This window comes from Pezoporus wallicus, unplaced genomic scaffold, assembly GCF_028554395.1.
Source record: "Pezoporus wallicus isolate ANWC-B61680 ecotype Strahan unplaced genomic scaffold, APGP_CSIRO_Pwel_v1 contig_161, whole genome shotgun sequence".
Lineage (NCBI taxonomy): Eukaryota > Metazoa > Chordata > Aves > Psittaciformes > Psittacidae > Pezoporus > Pezoporus wallicus.
The window spans coordinates 2,328,852-2,347,167 of NW_026642654.1; the positions used below are offsets into that span (position 1 = coordinate 2,328,852).

Genomic DNA, 18,316 nt, shown 5'->3' on the forward strand with positions numbered 1-18,316 from the left:
GACATCTCTTTCATCTTTCTGCATAATATTTAAATAGTACCAGCTTGGTAGCAAAGGCTTCAGTGAGTCTGTGCTTTTTCAGAACATACAATGTTGTGTTCTGCTGCTGCTCCTTTTTTATTTTTAATACTGAAAATACAGATTTCATTTTGGAATATATACTTTCTACTTTTTGGGTGAAGTACTTCTAAAACATGAAATAATGTTGTTGCCTAGGATTAGGATTCAGAGTCTTGCTTCTGACACACATTTCATCATACTTAACTCTTCTGTTTCGCCTTTGTACTGCAATATTATGTAGTCCATTCTGTAATGTGACTTCACTTAACTCTTGATTTGCAAGTAGAATTAATGTAGCATCTTTGCTATTTATGCTTTGTTGAACACTGATCATATAGCCTTAATTATTTCTTACACAGCAGGAAACTTTCAAAGTAGCAGCTGTCTTTTGCCTCAACTCAAATTGGTTGTGGACTATGACTGCTTAAATCCCGGGGTGGATAATAAGCTTTACTCCCAGCAGGTCCCCCAGACTACTACGCCAAGGGTACCCAACTGACTCTGTGTTTCATTCTATAAATGCATTTTAACTAGGGATAAGTTTCCTTTACGGGATGCTGCCAAAACAGTAAAAGAGAATTTTCTCTTTTGCATTAACATGTGGTGGTTGTCTTCCTTGTTGACATCCTTGCCTCAGAGCAGCGTCAAGCTTTTTGCTAAGATTTTCAGAGTGTCTGTTTATTTCTGTCTGTTTTTATCATACTGGTGTTTAAGAAATGATCGCTTGTAAATTCTCCTAAGGAGGACAGCAGCTGTTAATAACCATGTTTCTTACCCCATGTTTAGGTCAGAATATTATCATTATATCATTATTTATATCATATAATATATATGATATATCATAATATCAGTATTTAGGTGTTTTATAAACATAGTAAAATGTTGTCCTTCTTCATTCCCTCTGGCTATATCAATCTTGGACTGCTTATGTCAACCTGTAAGGGAACAGTTCTGTTTTAAAGACCTAGAACTGGAAATTTGAAGCTTTTTCAGTCAGAGTGGTTTATGCTTTCTCTCCCATGGCAGTTGCTTTCCTACTTGACAGAATTTATCTCAGTCCAAATGTCTTACCTCAGTGAACTTTGCAGCTTGTTCCACCCAGTTATTGCTTGAAGCAATAACTTCACAAGCACAAGAAGGAAGCACAAGTACTGCTTCCTGGCAGCTGTCCATAGTTGTCTTTTTTAATGCCATGTCACACCTATTCATCGTAGTAACTCTATGAATTGGACTGACATTTTTTTTGATTCTCCTCCCCATCCCACCGCAGCGGGAGTGAGTGAATGGCTGTATGGTACTTAGTTGCTGGCTGGGGTTAAACCATGACAACATTCCATTTAAGATCGATTTTGTTCTAGACTGAAAGAAATTTGGATATCTCGGGTAAATTGTAAAAAAAGGTTAAAAAGCAGACTTCCAGGATGTAATGCGTATTTTGTTAAAAATTGAATTTCATGCTAGCTAATACTTAAGTTGTGCTTAGGACAGCTATTCTGTATAATTCGCAAAGTTTTTGTAATTCCATGAACAGGAGATAACTCCTTGATAGTTGCTGGTTTCTTGTTTCCAAAATGTAGTTTTCCTCTATAAAAATGTGTTTTGACTTCTGAATTAACTGTGCTGTAGTCTGCTTTTCAGTCTGTAAGCTTTTTGTGAGTATATTTTGTACCTGTGTCATGTGAGAGCACTTATTGTCGCCAGCACTCTTAATTTTCTTGAAATAAGCCAAGTTATATAACAGAACAAACTGGTCTAACATTAAAATATGGAAATTATAAATATAGCTCAAGAAAACTCTCATTTACCTTTCCTTTGGTTTGTGTTCTCAAGATTTTTAATCAGCTCACTAGGTTTAGCTCTGATGAACATACAGTTCTTTTATGTTATTTCACTTCTTACAGCAATTTTTTATTCCATAGAGGTTTGTTTTTTTCTGTCCCACTTGATCAGTTTAAAGGTTTCTGGCAATTTTTTACCATAATTAAACTTTTAAGTCATGTTTTATAATTAATTAATTTTCCTGAAAAACATTTCTGTTCAAATACTTCTGTAGATGAATTTGAAGGGAACGAAATAGTTGTTCACTCTCAAATTATGAGTTTTGTGCATATTTCCATTTAATACTTACAGAAAGAAGCAGACATTTAGTACCTTTTTTCCGTCACTAAGGTCTTTTTACTTCTATTTTCTTTTTTGTGGTAACGGGTTATGAATTCAGACTGAGTTGCCTGTGTCTTCAGTGACTAAAACCTTTCGCATTGTTGAACTCCTTCTGGGGTGGATCAAATAAATGGATCAGGTCATGGGTCAAATAAATACAGTTCCACAGGTATCTGCTTTGGTAAGAGGTATTTAATTGATTAATATATTTAAGGTATTTAGCTAACAAATAGTTTCCTCCCCTTTCTCAAACTGACGCAGGGTCTTTCTTCATGTTGTGACATTCCAAAGCCAGCTGATGTTATGTCAGCATAGTCTGTGCTAGACTTGCCCTTTCAAAGCTAAATTCCACCATTTTTATTTCTGACAATCATCTAAATTTCACAGTCCTCTTTCTTTGCTTGAATGTTTCTGTTTCTGTTCTTTCAGTTTCTTCTTCCCACCTGTAATCCTTCCTCAGAATTTTCATCCATTCTCTTCTACCACCTTCACTTTCATTCCTGCTAGTAAATCTGCTTTGGTTTCTGTTTAACATGAATCTTGTGGTTTTGCATAACCACTCTTTCCAGTTCACTTTTAATACACAAAGCTTGGAAAATACCTAATGCTTAGTAGCTTGGGAGTTAACACGGTCTGGTAAGTGGGATGCCCTCTTTGAAACTTTTTCAGGGATGCTCATTTAATTAGTGCTGGTGTTCTCAAGTCTCAAGCTTATCATTTTTGTTGTGTCAAGAGGGAAAGGGTCATGTTTTCATATGTCTTCAGTAAATGTTGTAGAAAACAGTGGTATGTAGAGCTGGTTTTTGCAACCTGGCAGGGCTGGAGGGTCAGAAGTTGACTCTTACCACATCACCACTCTGTAGTAAATGGTGGTTTTCTGAGTTCCATGAGGTGCTTCCAGTCCTTTCTCTGTCCTAAGGTGTTCCTGCTTTGCGTGTTCTCTGATGCTCCCTTCCCAGCTTCTTTCCCATGTAAGCTGCATCACTCTCTGGAATCTAAGTGTTCCAAACATGCTGACAGTAGCTCACTATCCTGATGTGTTGTCCTATGAGTTTGCCAGCCTGTGTATTGTACTGTTGTACTGTGTACGTTTGGTTTGGGTGAAACACATGGAAGAAGATACCTTGCAGCAGTACTTGTTGCTTTAAAAAAAAAAAAAAGAAATTACTGTGTTTTGAAGATATTTAAGTAATTTTTGTGACTCGTAATTGAGTTTCATTAATAATGATTCTTTCAATTTTTAAAATCCACAGATTGCAGCCTCTCTCTAAGTATCGGGAAGGATCTGGATAATCTTCAGCCAGGTTAGAGTCAACTCTGTACTTTTCTGTCTCTCACAGAACAGCTGTCTAGCAGATTTGAATGTCATAAATGATAAATGAATACTCAGACTCCCTTGAACAGCATCCTGTTATGTAGCTTTACTGTTGCAGCTAACTGGTCCTTTCAAAATGCAATCTGGGCATTATAGTCTCATTTTGAGGTTTTTATTTGTTTGCTTTTGTTATTATAGAACAACAACTGAGAATTATTCTTGCCATTTACTTTTTTTCATTTACTCCACTGTTTGTTTTAAATCATTTTACTGTTATCGTTCTGGTCTGTGTAAACCCTTGGGACAGAATTGGCCTAGGCAGAGAATGGGACTTGTTCTAATGCCTTTTGTAGTCCTAATCTGTGGTTAGTTTTTTTTTGTTTTCTTTTCTTTTGGTTTGGTTGTTTGGGTTTTCTTAGACCTTCTACAGCCTTTTTTTTTTTTTTCCCTTTTCCAAATCTTGACCAGATTCCCATTAAACTCTCTGAATATAAGTTCTAAGCGTCCTCTGTTGTTGCAAAAGTGGAGAGAATTTGCAGCTAGCAGCGAACTAAAACAAGGCTGAAAATAGACATTTTTCTTCTAGAGAAAGGGAGTTCCCTGACTTGACCAGCTATTAATTTGTACAAAGGTTTGTTTACCCAGAGGAGCTATTCCTAATTAGTTCCCTATGTGGGTGCTCTACTTGGGAAATTAGTGTTACATTCTGATTTAATTTAATATGCTTTTATAATGAATTCTTACAATTTGCAGCAAGGAATTTATTTTTAGGAGGTTAAAAAAAATCCTGCACTGCCCCACTTATGAGTTTCAAAAACTAATTGTTAGACAGTGATCAAGCACCCTTGCTATTTTGAAATTAAATGAATAAAAATCCATTGTTAGATTAGAGACAGGTTTTGTTCATAACTATAAATATACCTGCACAAACACAATCAACATGTTTTCCAAAGCCAAAGCTTAATTCAGCTGATTTATAGATCTGATGGCTTGACCTCTGCTTTGTTGTAGTTGTGAGGATAGTAAACCCCAGAGTTTTTGGGAAGAGTGTTTTTGGAGTTACAGTAGCATTGAGGCTATGGTTGAAATGGAAGTGCACTTGTGAGCTTTTCTGTAGTGAATGTCTTAAACTGATTCCACATTTGTTCTGAGAGCAAATTTGCATCTCTAAGTTTTTTTTTTTATTTAAGAGTTGAAAAAGTAGTAAGAATAGCTGTCCCTGTAGATCCTTATGAAGGACTTGTGGTCCCCTTGTTTTCCTCTTAGCCTCTCCCTCTACCAACACTTGCAGAAAAAAAAATTGTCACTATTTAAACTGCATTCTTTATTTCAGTAGTTTCAAGATTGGAAAATTCATTTCTTCAAACCACTTTAACCTGATCTATTTCAACGTAAATATTGTTTGGAATAAATACAGCTTTTGCAGTAAAATGCTAAATGCTTTGGAGTTGTATTCTTATTTTTGACCTTTCATTATTACTTCTTTTAATTCTCAGTATATGCATACCAGTGCCAGTATGCAGTACCAGTGCTGGTAACAGCTCACTATAAAACCCAAATTAAATTGAATATGTTCTGCAGAATTCTATAGGACAAAAATTAGTTTAAGGACCTGATCATTTCAACCCAGCAGCATTTTTGAGTGGTACTGCTGCAAAAATTTTTTGGATGTTACAAATTTCAGTTTGAAAAGAGTAATTTCTGATTTCCATGAATATTTCCTTTTTAAGAGAAAGTCTCATCTGAAAATAGGGAGAAGGGGAAAACACAGTTATTCCAAGTGTAATCTTTAATATTTTTCATGACAGACGGACGTTGAATGTTTAGCATCATTACTTCTTTGGATTTTTGAATGTGAATTGGAACAGCTGTATTTCTAGGTAAGACATAACCAAGTGGTCTTTTTAAGTACCCCCTTTCTTTTATATATGAATTGTGAGAAAGCTAGAGTGCAGTATGCTGGACCTTACTTTGTACAGAATATTTATCTGTTTGTGGAATGAATCCAGTGTTATTTGAGCTTTTAAATAGTAACAGTTTAATTGTCCTAAATTTTTATAGTCCCACAGGGAAACCACAACAGCAAGTCTGCTTTGTCTCTTTGTGTTTTTGATTTAATTTTATCATCAGGTGTGTAGTTGCTTGATTAGTGCAGTGCCAGAGTGGCAGTTCGGTTCTGTCTGCTCCTTCTCTTGCATCACCATCCTTCAGAGTGTGCTGGTTTAGGTATTTTGCTGCTGAAAATCTATGGGATTGCAAAGACTTCTCAGAGGAATAAATTTATGACAGTTTAGACCTCTGCATCAGCCACTGTGGACTCAAACATGTACTGGTGTCTATGCAAGAAAATCAGTGACAGTACTTGCAGCAACAAATTGTTTTAGTGGCTTTAAACTTCTTGCTTCTCTCTGCCCCGAGAAAAGGTCTCATACGTGAGGAAGACTATGAAAGGGTTGTGAACAGCTGCAGACTTCAGTATCTGAGAAGGAAGCAGAGGGTGATAGAGATGTGCTAAAAGGTATTGATCTGTAGGCATAATCACTGAAGATTACCACTTTCTTAGTGAAATACTAGAGGTCATGCTATTTTGGCTACTTCTGTTTACTGCATAGACTATAGGGAACAGAAGGGGGATCTCATTGTCACAGTTCACACGTAGCCAAATCATGGTAAGCACTGTGCTGGGGCTCCGGGGCTACAACTTGCAGACACTAGTTCTGCTGGTTCTGACCCAAACCTGCTGCTGTTTGCCAGCACTTTCTGGCCTGCTGGGAAATGTGAAGCAGACATGACATTTGAGCTGGGTGGGTGCAGCATGGAACGCTTAAAATCTGAAAAGTAACGATATCTTACTTTACTGTTGGAAGTAAGGCTATGCAAAATGGTAGCTTCCATCCAGTGGTTTCTCATAGAGAAGGGAGCCATCGAGTATGGAGAGGACTCCTTAAGCTAACTCTACTTTGTCATAGAATCATAGAATGGTTAGAGTTGGAAGGGACTTTAAGGATCATCTAGTGCCAACCCCCTGTCACAGTCAGGGACACCTTTTACTAGACCAAGTTGCTCAAAGCCCCATCCAGCCTGGCCTTGAACACTTCCGGGGATGGGGCAGTAACAGTGAGTGCTGTTATTAATTCAGCTGCCATGAGAAGCCTCCAACCAGTGGTGCTGTGGCAAATGACCACAAAAACTTAATTTTTTTGCAGGTAAAACCAAGCCCAGCATGACAGCAGGCCAACTGTCAAAGCAGGTTTGCAGTAGCCAAGTGAGCCCAGGGATCTCAGTGGCAGTCTGTCAAAGTAAAGGTGTTTGCTAATCATGTGGATGCTTGTTCAGAAGAAATAAAACTGCCTGGGGAGGCGTTTGGAAGGTGCAGAGATTCATTAATTTAAGACCATAAGGGTTTCTGGTGAATGTGGAACCAACATAGTTGAAAGACGGTGATATTCCTGTTTTTCATTTCACTGGATGAGCAAACAAACCCAAGTCCAAGAGAGGAGGTGGATGTGAGGGGTGGAAGGAAAGACTTACTAAGATGAAAGGCTAAAGCCTTCAGTTTCTGCAGTATACATTATTCTGTTTTACCTTGTAAAATAATGGAGTGATACTTGTAGGGACTGTATACTTAACCAGTGAAGCTGCTTTGTGTATTTTATTTTTATTTTATATTTTTCTCTTTTAAAAGGCCTTCCAACCTTCTATTTTGTTACAATCATAAGGAATTTAAAATAGGAATTATATATATGACACCTATTATATAAAGATAGCATTTCTACTAAAGTTTAAGGCCCATTCTACTTCTTAAATGAGGAGTGATCTTTCTGAACTGGAGAGAAGAGGATCTCAAAAATGTGTGCTCTTCATGGGCATATCCACTCTTGTAGGGGGGAGAAAGATGAACTGAAGGATGATTGTGGAGATAGGACAAGTAGAGTGGAAAGAATGAAAGTTAAAAATGGTAGGAGTGGATATTCTAACATGTCAGAGAAACAGGAAATTATAAGAAATTGAGTATGAACGGAGGAAATAAAGATTTATTAATTGTGGATTCCTTTAAATTTAACCTATACAAAGTTAATATTACCATAGTGTTGTTCACTGCTTTCATTAATTCAGTTCGTAGGAAGTAATTAACTGGTGGGAGCTAACACTGGTGGGAAATTTTTTTAGCATTCTTTTTCTTGTTAAATTTTTGAAGTCTGAAGTGTTTGCTGTTGGAGACCTTTGACTGATACTAAGACAAATTGTTTTTTTCAAAATTAAACTCTTAGTTATGCCTTTAATGACCTTAAAGTTTGACTCTTTCAGAAGACTATGACAAAATGGGGACTGTAGAAGCATCTAAACAGGGGTTTTATTTCTGGAAGAAAAGGTTCTGGAAATCAAACCTTAATGTGGCAGTGACAGGCCAATAATTTCTAAATACTAACGCAGCAGAAGAAATTCTTTGTGCTCTTAGCTGTGAGCTGTTTGAACTGTGTTGAAAGTCTTACATGATGAGGTTTTTCATTTCTGTTGATGGAAAGAGAAAGATTAACTCTCATAGGCTGTGTTTAAAATGACCAGTATCCTTTACAACTGTTTTGAATAGTATGACATGAAATGTTATTTTAATTCTCCATAATTTGAATTTTCTTATTAGGTTAAATATATGTATAACTGTTCACAGAAATGGTTTGTGTGTACATATGCATGTCTATGCTGTTCTATTAATGTTGTTTTTTAAATGACCTTAGGGGTCAGGAGAACAGAGAGAGTAAACTAGTTTTCGTTTTCAATTCCCTGTTTTCTGAGAATACATAGGAAAGATTCTTAATGAAATAATATGATAGCAGAAATTGAAAGATGAACTGTGATGATACTTTTCAGGTCTTTGGGTGGCAAGCATTTTTTTTTAAATAGTAGCTGGATGACAAGTATTGGGCATAATTTTCTACTAAAGCCAGTGTGAGCTGCAAAGATGAAGTTAGCAGTGCAGAAACACTGAAGATTAAGCCTAATTCACAAAATTAAGTTGCATTCCTGGATTGATGCTTAGGTGCCAGAATTAATATCTAAACCTGAATCTATAGAGTGAATTTGCACTTCCCACGCTGTGTCCTTTAATATCACTGCAGACCATGATATCTAACTACTATTAACTTCTACTACTTCTTGTCTACCTTGATAAATTGAGGAGCACTGTGGTTGTGGAACTTCAGAATGCATTTCAGACATTTTTTTAGAAAATATTTGGAAGTTCACAAGATGTAATGTTTCATATCTGTTACTGTGCAGACTTTGAAAAATGTTCTTTTTTTTATGTTCAGAGAATATCTTATACAGATGTGTTCTTTACTGTCATGAGGAATACCATGTAATGAGGAGTTTTCAATACAGGTTACTAGTTAATTCATTGCTAGGTATTGTACAGATTTATATTTCAGGGAGAAATGTGCAGAAAGATACTATAGTAACTGTAGTTGGTTGCCTTGCATTGTTGGCCAGATGTGTTTTCCAAAGAACTGGGCACACTCATTCTGGAATTCAGCTTCAGGCTTGATTTTGGTCTGTAGTGGTAGACTGTGACTCAGAGCCTAAAATGAAAATGCTTTTCCTGAATTTTGCATTCTCAAAGGAGGATGGTTTCCCGGCAGGTGTTGAGGAGACATTGCTAATTTAAGGCAGTGAAACTTACTGGAGTTCTTGAAATTAAGAGTATAGTTTTCCAGAGGTAGCAAAAGATGAGATTCTGTTGTCTTCTCCTGAAACATAGTTCTAATTTTCCACCAATAGTAAAAAGTAGGGTTTTCTGTTATATTTACATAGAATAGAACCATAGAATCAACTATGTTGATTTAAGATCATCATGTCCAGCCTTTGTTCAAGGACTGCCAAATCCACCACTAAATGATGTCACTATTTTTTAAATAAAAAAAAACACTTTAAAAGATATTTTTGTGTCATGAAATTTTCTTTTTTTTTTTTTTAACAAAGTTCACCTTCATTAACAGAACTTGCTGACTTCCTTCCTCAGCTGCAGTTCTTCCTACATTCAGAGGTCAGAGAAGAGCAGCATCAACAAGCCACACATCTGGCTGTCTCTCTTTCCAACTGGAACAAAGAAGCAATTTTTTTTTAATAGCTTTTTTTGAGTTAATTGTAAACAATTTGTTTTTGGAGTCGCTGACTTGCAGCAAATGTTTGTCGTAGGTGGATGTAGGGAAAAAGGGCTATGTCCTGATGCAATTCCCCTGTGGCCAGGAAGGGGAAAAAAAAAAAAAAAAAAAAAATCACTGAAGAAAAAAAGCCAGGAATGCCTTGATTGTTGTAGCATTAAAGCATGCTCAGAATTTTGAGTGCTTTATAGGACATTTCACAAGCTTATAATACATGATTTGATGAGACAGAGAAACAGAAGTAGTTGCTCATTTCATTTTTCTGTATTTTTGTATACAGTAATACTGATAATTGTCTTTTTCTGCTTCATTTTCAGTAGTATGAACAAATTGACAGTGATAAATGACCAGAGAAAGCAATAGGAATGTTGGGGGAGTAAAGTACTTTAAAATCAGAATTCTGTTCTAATACTTTTTTCTTGTATTTATACTGTCCCTAAATGCTTTTTTTCCCCCAGTAAACATTTCTCAAAAAACTATATTTACAGTTATTAATCCTTAAGTAATATTTTGAAAACTAATCCTTAAATAATTAGTGAAACATAGTACTTACTTTCCCAATTATTGTATTTTTAAAAATACCCTCTAGCAATCAGTAGCATCAAGTTACCTAATCTATTAGAATTACTTTTATTGAAGTGCTGTATCTGAAGTAAAGTAGGCATCTGGTGTGACTTTTGTACTTTCATACTTGACAACAGGAAATACTGGAATTGTTGATGTACAGCACTTCTGAAACCCCAGCTACTTTCAGAATACCATATTATACTTTTCTGTGTCTGATTTGAGCTCATATTACTGCAATATTTTGATTGCTTTGTTCAGTAGGTCTGTCATAATAGTTTTATTTCTAACCTGACCATCATGCTGAATGCGAATGTCTTGATGTGAAAAGTAAATTGGTAGTGCTGATTTACTAATATATTTGACTGTTTGGAATGATGTCTAAATTTATGACAAACTTGAATAAAATGAATTGCCTGTAGGAGGCAAAATGCACTGTACTGTGATTACTTTTTGTCAGATGTAGGTGTTTGAGTTGATAATGCCACTTAGTGGATAACAGAATTAACTGCAGCCTTTTTGCAGAACGAGATCAGGTAGCAGACAGCTATCTTGATTTATATTGGAGTTTTCCTCTTGGCTAGAATATGGCCTCCTGGCTAGAAGATTCCTAAAAAGGAATCTTATGATAGCCAGTTCAGTTTCTGGATGAAGTGTATTAAAATGTAGGAATCATTTATTACAGAATTTTAAACTTCTTATAGGAAAACAGGGAGCTTGTATTTAATTTGATAGGAAAAGTTAACCATTTTGGTCCTCTTGCACTGGTTCTTTAGGTTAATGAAATTTAATTCGTAGGAAGGTGATAATTTTGGTGTTGAGGCAATGCTTTGGTTTAGCCCTTATAGTTGGAAGATTGGTGACTGGGCAAACTCTGAACTAGAACAAGCTGATTCTTCAGGAATTGAAGAGGACCTGATTGAAAGTAGTTACTGCCTTTTTTTGCATGGCAGTGTGAAGGGCATATACAAAATGGGATTATAGGACTGGCCTGGGTCCTTCTTTAGTTGGACTTTGTAGGCTTCGCATAGTTCTGCTTTGGAAAATCAGAGAGGTGAGATAGACACCAGGTATCTATTCCACCACTTTTATTTACAGTTATTACTTCCTGAATATATTCTATTTATAAAGTTTCTTGTTTGCTAGGTACTTTGGATGTTAGTATTTGATACCAAATTTATCTATATAAAAATTCAAACTTTTTGCCCGAGACCATAAATCTACATATATGTTCTTTAGATATGTACATGTATGTATTTTTTCTAATATCACTGTATTAAAAAAAAATCCATTCTGTCATAAGAGAATACTGTCATCCGCAGTTTACTTGCTTTTCTATGGAAGAGGTTTTCTGCACTGTTGAGACATATATTGATTTAGGTCTTTACATTCCTTTTCAAGCTTTAAACTGTGTTCTTTGAACTTTTTCCCCCCTAAGTAACTTCCCATTATGCCCTATCAACCCTCATAATCTTCAGTCACTAAGCATTTTTTTTCTTAATCTCTCAGGCTTTTCCGAAGTTTTCAGTTACGCTATTTTTGTTAGTAAAGTCAGTTGAATAAATTGCAATTAAAGTAATGATTGGCTCAGAGGAGAAGGAAGATGTAATTCAATTTCCAGGCCTGTCTCAGTGCAGAATTACAGGCTGATTGTATTAATGATGAAGACTGAAAGACAATACAAAGACATTTATTGGCTTAAGTAACAATATTTTTCAGATAGTCTTTATCTTCCATTTGTTTGACGTGGAATTGTGAATAATTGAGGATTATCCCATCCTCCAGGGAACTCGCATCATTTAAGTCATGAGCTAAGAGGAACCTGTGTTTTACAGCTGTTGTTAGTGCTGAAATCAAAATCACAGAGGCATTCTTCCTTTCTGTATGCTGTGCTGTTTTGCAACTGCTTATGTCTCTGGATAGCTAGAAGAGATGGCTTTGAGTTGGCAAACAGAAAGCTTTGGTTAAGTAGATTATTTAAATCTGGATTTTGTTAAAGTTTTAGTCTTGATCTTTTTTGTTTTTCCTGTAACAAGCAACTAGTTATCAGTTTTTGCTTAAACATGCTCATTTGCAACTCTATGTATGCATGTGTTTGTACATATGTATATTTATGTGTTAGCATGTGTATTTTTTTAATACAAATCCAGTTTTTCAACAAGGTTCTGAAACATTTTTTAATTAACTATTTAGTTGAGAAATTTTATTAGAAACTATTGAATGTTGCCTTTACAAGGCTGTATTTTCTTTACAGGTGACTTAAGACCACCTGAAAGTGTGGATGGAGAATTAGTTGCACTTAAAATGCAATTAATTAGTTACAGTTAAAACAGGGTTCTTAGATCATTTTTTGCAAAAATAAAACTTAACTAAATTTTGCTCTAAACCTAGGTATAGTGTCTTTTCTGTAGTTTCTAGTTCTACAAGATACGATTTGCCTTTCAAATCAGGAGTATTCAACAAATGCAATAAGAAAATCTTGGATAGAACTACCTCCATTTTAATTTTTATATCCAGCAGATATAATCAGCTCCATTTTTGATTACAGATCGCTGGCATGTTAAAGTTAGCTTCTCTCATCCCATGTTAACCTGGTTTTTAGTGAGAGACTATAAAAGAAAAACCAGATTTTTTTTATCATCTTACTCTTCTTAACTCAAAAGAAATAATGCTAGTCAAAACTTCTTGAATAAGTGTAAATACACATGGCATTTCTGTTCAGAGGGAGAACATGGGACTGTTGCCAGGGCCTGGTGCAGCATGTGTTTGACACTGGGCTGGATGCCCTGATAAGAACACTCACCAGCTCTGGTTGTTCACTCTGCTAAGCCTGGTCACCCACGTGCTGTTCAGCATTCTGTTAGAAATGACAATTTGCCTAATTTTAGATGCAGACAGTTATGCCTGGAGAAGAGAAGGCTCCAGGGAGACCTTAGAGCAGCTTCCAGAGGGGTACAAGAAATCTGGAGGGGGACCTTTTACAAGGGTCTGTAGGAATAGGACAAAGGGGGGGGGGGGGGTGTTAAAGAGTAGATTTATATTAGATATTAGGAAGAAATTCTTTAAGGGTGGTGAGGTATTGGCACAGGTTGCCCAGAGAAGTTGTGGCCCCACCATCCTGGCAGTGTTCAAGGCCAGGCTGGATGGGGCTTTGAGCAGTGTGGTCAAGTGGAAGGTGTCCCTGACTGTGGTAGGGGTGTGTTGGAACTAGGTGCACTTTAACATCCCTTCCAACCCAAGCCATTCTGTGATTGTATGATAAATTCTGAGTTTCAGTAGGAGGAAAGAGAAAGCAGTGTAACTTCTTTAATGTTGGTACTTGTTCTGAAATGTGCCTATTAAAATACTACCTAGATTAGTTTGGCTTTAGTTTTAAAAGTGTGGAGTCATCCCCTGACATCAGAGCTGCAGCCCCTGCAAAAATTCAGTCTGAATGCAAAAATTCGCCTGCAGGCATAGGTTAGAACTGATGAACGACTGGTAGTCTGAACTAATGACTGGATCTAGCCGTGGCCTTTTACTTGGGCACACGGGTAGTAAGGTGTTTCTATGTGAAGCGTTGAGTTTTCCGTGCGTGGAGTCAGAACCCCTGGAGTGGTCTCTGGGGCGCGGTGCGGGGCCGGAGCAGCAGGGGGCAGCAGAGCACACGCAGGCTCTGCACAGGGCACTGCAATAGGAGGACTGGCTTCCAGGAGCCATTAATTACTGCGGAGCCCGGCAGGGTCAGCGTGTTACTGTTATCTTCGGTTACACCTACAAGAAATCGAATTTTTAATGACAATGACAGTTTAAATTCAGCACTATCAGCAGTGCTCCTTCCTTATTTGTCCTATTGGTCTGCAAATAGCAGACTTGTTAATACACCCCCGCCAAAAAAAGTCGGAGTGGTTTTTAGCAGCTCATCTCAGGGCACAAAAGCTTGTTTGGCATTCTGTGTAAGTACACCACGTTGTTTGTAAATAGATTTACTAGAGAATGTGCTTCTTATAGTGTTAGGCACGCTGCAAAAACGAAGAATCTCCTTGTTTACATCATTAAGAGGGCTAATGGGCTTGTCTGTCAACCAAATGCAATTTTCAGGACAGGCTATTATGCTGAAAAATGCCATGGACCAAGTCTGCCCCTGTACATGTTAATAAATTCAGTGTTTAATGTGAAAGAATAGGAATTAATAAAACAATACCAGAAGGGATTTAAAAAATGACAAAAAGCTAATTAAGAAAAAAGGAGGGGTTTCATTAGAATTTACACTTTCGGTAACTCCTGCATAATTACAGATTAGTGTTTTGGAGAAAATCTGGTTTTGCTCATTATTCAGTTCCCTCATCACTTTAACTGTGAGAGCAATCTTTGAAAGATTCTGGAGTTCAGCAACTTTCTGACCTGCCTTGTGGTAAATTACTGTCCACTGTAATGATTAAATTTTTTTCTTCTCTCAGTCTTTCTGCTTACCAGTCCATCTGCATTACTGGATTGATTTGTTTTGTTCCTTGAGTGGACTATTTCACATTTGTATTTACTGAATTTCTTCTGGATAGCATTTCTAGTACACCAAAGTGATTTTGCGTTATGATCTTGTTTTCCAGAATATTTATTTCCCTTCTATCTTGGTGCGTATTTCAATTAGTGACAGAGAAGAAGAAAATACATTTTAAAAGTATTGAACAAAATCAGATCTATACCCCAGATACCAGATACTGTTTGAAAATACATGCTCTTTTTTTTTGCCATGAAAGTGCTGATAACTTTCAGATTTTCAGTGCAGCAGGAAATTTATGGTATTAAATAACATTTCCTCTTTTCTTATTTCCAGCAGATTGACAAGTTTTCCATCTTTATATATTTCTTCCTTCAATTCTTCTATGCTTATACAGGCATATTGATTTCTAAGTCTCTATTTTGTCCATTTGAATAGCATGCTGTGTATTTTCTTAACTTTTGAGTTTCCTGTGCTCCCTTATCCCTTAAAGCAACTTTCTAAAAGACCTTTTCTTTCAGATACCTGAGATTACTGGAATTGCTTTTTGGAAGTCATGGTCTTTTAGTGTGCTGGTTTCTCCTTGTTTAGTAACTTAAGCGGGTTGTAATTATTTTTTCCTGTATTTTCATCATCATACTCAGTTCTTCCCATATCAGACAAGTCTAAAATAGCTTTCCTCTACTTCTGTGTTCTAGAAAGAACATTTGTCCAGGAGCTTGTGCAGATACATGGTTAAATAGCCCTCCTGAAGCTTCTTGCGCAATTGTTACTGAGATGGCTCCACCTTTTTTACCATGTTCTTGGGATTAGGCGGTCTCTCAAATTGCTGTCTTGGGGTGGTACCTGTTCTTTCATCATGTACCCTCACCCAGAGACACATAGGAAGTTTTTCCTTTTCCTGAAATTTTAAATAAACACCTAAGAAAACAAAACTCTCCTCCTGTCTGTTCACAGTGGTTTTCAGAATATTTTTTTTTCATGTGAAACTCTTGCTGTTTCCATAAACAACATTGTAACACAAAGTGGTCAGCAGTTTTAATATTCTGTGTAATGAGGTAAGCAAAGACCATTATCATACAAATGAAAGTGCTTTAAACTGATAGCAACTAATCCCTGAAAAAGGCCCCCATTTCATCTTCCTCAAATCTTGAGCTGTTGATACATAGTCAGCCACAGCTATGTTAATTCTAGTAATGTCAGTATGTTTCTTTGATCAGAATTGTCTCCTAAGTATTGTAAATTATTGTTTGATTTCTCTCCCCTTTTCCAGAAAAGAATACTTGTAAAGACTGCTTCAGGTCCATATTTTATAGATTATTACCATTTAAACCAGAAAATCAGATCTAGACGGCAGAATGCGTTGTGTCCTACATACTGACACATTCAGATCAGATCACTAGCAAATATGCAATAAAAAATCCAGTCACTGTAGGACTTGTCTGGCTTGTCTGATATTAGATGTACTGTTTTACCATTTATATATTAAAAAGAGAAGTAAAATAGATAAAGAACAAAGTTAACATGCAAAGACTTATTCCTGTTATCAAATGGCACAAGAAATAACTTGAAAATAAATTCACTTGGAGGAATATCTTCCCCATAGTTGCACAAAGAACTAGAACATGATAGTTTTCATCTTGGCTTCTTGGACACTTGCACTGGCTTTTCTGGGAGTATAGTACAAAATATTCTGTGTAGCGTAGTCAGAAGGCTGAATAATTGGCAGTGATTAATAGGCAGAATGAACCAGCAATATTTTTCCCTGTTTCTGATTTTTCAACTGAGAGCCCCATTTCTGATTCTGTATCTGAGAATGTTTATGATCTAGAATAAGATTTTTCACTCATTATATTCACAAACGTTGAAACCAGGTACCTTCTCAAATGCCAAAAAGCTTAGTTTTTGAAAAACGGAGTTAATCTCCTTTTTCACTGTGATTTTTGGTGAGAGAAGATAAGGATGAGGAAACTTCAAGAGGAAGATGATGATGTGGCTGCTCTTCTCATAGAAGAGTTCAGAAGAACTGGGTCAAACTCCACCTGAAAAAAAAAAAAAACAACTAAACCCAAAACAAACAATGTTTCTGGTTTGAAGGAAGAAGCACTTAAACTAGCCAGGCCTGTTCTGTTCCTGTTAAATGTATATCTGTCTCCTCTGTATCAGTTTGGTAAACATGAGTATCCTGCTTTGGTTACCTAACAGCATCGATTGATAGATGCTCATGCACTGTGTATAGGGAAGTTGTGTCCCTGTTTTGTGTACAAGCATTTGTGCATGCAATGCCATATTCAGTCAACATTACTGTGCACTTGGGTGGAAGGATCAAAGTGCAGCAGTGTTTTCTCAATTTCAAATATAATTATATTGTAATTACTTAATTGGCTTCCATTCTACATTTTTTTGTAGGCATTTTTAATTTATTATGACCTATGAATTGGAATCCAGATATTTTGTTTGCCTGGTTTTCATCCTTTCATGATGGCTTTTCTGAGTTACGCATTTTGAAAATATGTAAGAGTTCTGTTCAAAGTATGTTCAGATTTGAGGCTTGGCATATAGAAAAATTCCCCTGTGTGTAAATTGTAAGTTCACCTAAGGTAACCCTTTGGGGTTTATTTACCTTTTGATTTTAGTGAAACCATGAGCCAAGCTCTTTAATCCTTGGGGCTACTGGTACTAATATTGTTGGCCAGTTCTTTTAGCATTTTTTGATTAGTGAAAAATGTATTTGTCATTACAAACTATTTGTTAATTCCCTTTGACTTGATTCATCTTTTTTGTAGGTTATGTGTCCTGCAATCTGTATATCAGTTAACAGCAAAATGGCTCGAAGTGTTGCTTTTCTAGTAATTGTAATAATTGTTCAAAGCAGGTATGATTCTTTTATCTTGGGTTAATTTCACCTTGAACAACTTTCTTCTCGTCTTCCACTTTTCAGTTCTTTACATCTGTTTTGGGGTTTAAGTTTTGTTGGTTTCGGTTTGTTTTTTTGTCTGTTTATGCTTCACCTGCATAAGACATGTATGGCGCTTTTTTTTTTTTCACTTGAGCGTAGGTTGATTCTTGGTGCCACTCTTCCCAAAGCCTGTAGCATTAGATAGGGTTGTTGTGGCCCAAGTGCAGGATTTGGCCCTTTGTCTCATTGAACCTCATACTATTAGCTACAGCCCATTGGTGCAGCCTGTCCAGATCCCTCTGCAGAGCCTGCAGGTCCTTTACCAGATCAGCACTCCCAGCCAACTTGGTGGTGTCTGCAAATTTACTGAGGGTGCACCCAATCCCCTCATCCAGGTCATTGATAAAGATATTAAACACAACTGGCCCCACTACTGAGCTGTGAGGAGCACCACTTGTGACCAGCCACCAACTGGATTTAATCCTTTCACCACCACTTTTTGGGCCCAGAAATCCAGTCAGGTTTTGTATCCAGTGAAGACTACCCCCATCCAAGCCATGAGCAGCCAGTTTCTCCAGGAGAATGCTGTAGGAAATGGTGTCAAAGGCTTTAATAACGTCTAGTTAGACAACGTCCACAGCTTTTCCCTCGGCCACTAAGCAGGTCACCTTGTCATAGAAGGA

The 18,316-nt window shown here is 36.7% G+C and overlaps 1 protein-coding gene across 11 annotated transcripts in view; it reads left to right on the forward strand.

Annotated features, from left to right (window-relative positions):
- CYRIA (CYFIP related Rac1 interactor A) overlaps positions 1–18,316 on the forward strand; it is a 61,231-nt gene that overhangs the window by 11,767 nt on the left and 31,148 nt on the right. For 5 of the 11 annotated variants that reach the window (XM_057431793.1, XM_057431797.1, XM_057431792.1 and 2 more), the window contains exons 2-3: positions 3,474–3,524; positions 5,344–5,415. The exons of 1 other annotated variant lie outside the window; for it this stretch is intronic. The gene's annotated coding sequence lies outside the window, so the exon portion shown is untranslated. Of the gene's footprint in view, positions 1–3,473; positions 3,525–5,343; positions 5,416–5,958; positions 6,054–18,316 lie in introns of all 11 variants that reach the window. 5 more of the 11 variants (XM_057431795.1, XM_057431798.1, XM_057431794.1 and 2 more) reach the window with 2 other exon arrangements.